Below are 2,624 nucleotides of genomic sequence, written 5' to 3' on the forward strand. Positions count from 1 at the left end.
GAGAGAGAGAGAGAGAGAGAGAGAGAGAGAGAGAGAGAGAGAGACAGTGAGAGACAGAGAGAGAGACAGAGAGACAGACAAGAGAGACAGACAAGAGAGACAGAGAGAGACAGAAAGAGACAGAGAGACAGAGAGAGATTTTAAAAATTCAGCCAGGTATGGTGGTGTATGGGAGACTGAGGCAGAAGGATTACATGAAGTTGAGGCTAACCTGGATTACATAGTGACTTTTAGATTTAGTGAACTACATAGTGAAACTATGAGACTACATAGTCTCAAAAGGAAAAAAAGAAAGGAAAAAATTCAAGTTATCAAGAAGATGGTGGAATTTATCATTTTTAGGTAGCTGAAATGAAATTGACAGAAATGGCCTCCAGCAAACTGGATTCAGAAACTAAAGCAGTGGAATCAGTGCTCTATAACTGATGGTGTATTGCTTTGCCATGCTGGCTCTCCCACTGCAGACGTGTTTCTGTGTGTCAACAACAGGGTATAAGCACAGAAAATAGCTGACTTACATGTCTAGGTAAAGGACGATCCAAGACACAAGAGATGACCCATCCGTGCAAATTCAGCGGGAAGAAGCTGATTGTGTGAAGGTATCTTGTTCACTCTTTGAATCAATTCCTGCTCTGGGAATGAGACCCAGTGATTAGTCAGAATGGAGTTATATGTCCATGCGTTTAGCCAAAAAGCCAGGCTCTGTGAACTTCTAACTCTGCCTGATTCCACTTAGCTGGAAGGCATGAACTTGGTGCAATTCTGTTGGAAATTGCATGGACAGACTCTGCAATCATTCAAGGAAAAGGAACCCGGGGGTGACTTGTAGAGAGAAGCAGAGGTCATTGCCAGCAAGGACTCTGATAGTGCTGTCCCCTTCAGCTCTCCACTTGAGGTTGGGGAACTGAGCCTGCAGGTGATTTTCTCATTCTTATGGCTACAAGAGTGGTCACACTCAGATGGGGCTCATAGTCAGAGCTAGCTGCAAGGAAATCCAGGGGCCAGAGCATGAGCTCGCGTCACGTTTCGAGGGGAATGGACTCTGCTGTTCTTGGACAGCCCTGAAAAGAACTCTGGTAGAGGGAATGGAGAGGCGCCACCTGAGGGTATTGACAGATGGGGAAAGCAAAAACAACTGAGCAGGTAGTTAACACTATTTATGACTATCGGTGGGGAATATTTGTATGTGCCAAATGCTTACCATCCATTATCTGACAGTACCTTTTTGATGGTAAACATTCTCTCCTCTTTTCAAAAGATTAGAATAAAGCATCCCCGAGACTTAGGATGCTCCTACCCCACATTGCTCCCTTGTTTGCCTAATCCTTCTCTCTTTAGCCAAGAACCACTTTTCACAGAATTTCACATTCTGTGAATGGTGCATTTCTACAGGGAGAACAAGAGCTTGCTACAGTTCTATGAGCGTTCAGCAAACACTGGGGCCCCACACCCAGCCCTGGCATTGGAAACCCACCATTCAGCATCCCTGACCCTAGAAAAGCCATCCCGTGGGAAATATTAGCTCATCATATGTAAAAAAAAACATTCAGGCTAGCTTCTATGCCATCAGGACAGCGTGGTAAATAGAGTTTTCATTGCCTTTTGACACACTTTTAGGCTTTGTGGGGAGGAGAGCACACAGATACAAGATCGCTGTTATAACTACTGCAATGTTTTGATCATTCAGAGACTTAAGTTAGAGAGCAACATGGAAGCAGCTGTGTTTCCACGAGACGGTCCACCACCTGGTTGAAAGGTTCTGAGGAAGCTGCACGCAGGGTTGTACACCTGGAGCCCAAGTACTCTGAAGGGCTGAGTCACGAGGATCACAGAGTAGCCAGCAGAGTATATCTGAAGTGGGAGGAGAGAATCCAGAGTGCAAGCAATCATTCGAAGGAAGGATCACTCCACTCTAAAGAAAAATGCAGAGAAGACCCAAGAGCAGGCCACAGACACAGGCTCAGAAGCACACAGGCGCTAACGACTTCAGAGCCATCACAGCTCCTCAGGAGCTGTGAGCAGCCCCTCTGACCCCATCCCTCGCACTTGCCCCAGACTTGCCTCCAAATCAGGGAGATGTCACTGCCCTCTTGGGACACTGAAGTGATTGCATCATGAAACTCTAACTTCATCAGTTATTTTTATTTTTATTTATTTAATTCATTTTAATTTTTTGTAGTTTAGGGAAGGGTCAGGGTTTCACTACTAGTTTGGACTAATAGTGATCCGCCTGTTTACAGCCTCCCAAGAGCTGGGATTACAGGTGTGCACCGCTACACCCAGTCTCAATTGATGTCTCAGCGGGGCTGGCACAGCAGGCCTGGGGATCGACCTCCTGGCCTCTGTGCCTGCTTGCAGGCACTTTAATCTGCTGACCTATTTGGCTGGCCCTTCTAACTTTATCAATTAATCCACTGGTGGATTTATAATTTGGTGGCATTATTTGGAGGTGATGAAGATTGAGAAGATGGGGCCTAATTGAAAGGAGTGTCTTAGGAGGACACAACTTTGGGGTCTCTTTCTTCCCACTTCTTTCCCACTTTTTGTTTCTTGGCTGCCATGAGGCTAGAAATTAGAATGCTGTAAATGGAACTAAATGGACCATTCTGACAGGAGCCTGGAAA

This window comes from Octodon degus, unplaced genomic scaffold (genome assembly GCF_000260255.1).
Source record: "Octodon degus isolate 3935 unplaced genomic scaffold, OctDeg1.0 scaffold00051, whole genome shotgun sequence".
In the NCBI taxonomy this organism is placed as follows: domain Eukaryota; kingdom Metazoa; phylum Chordata; class Mammalia; order Rodentia; family Octodontidae; genus Octodon; species Octodon degus.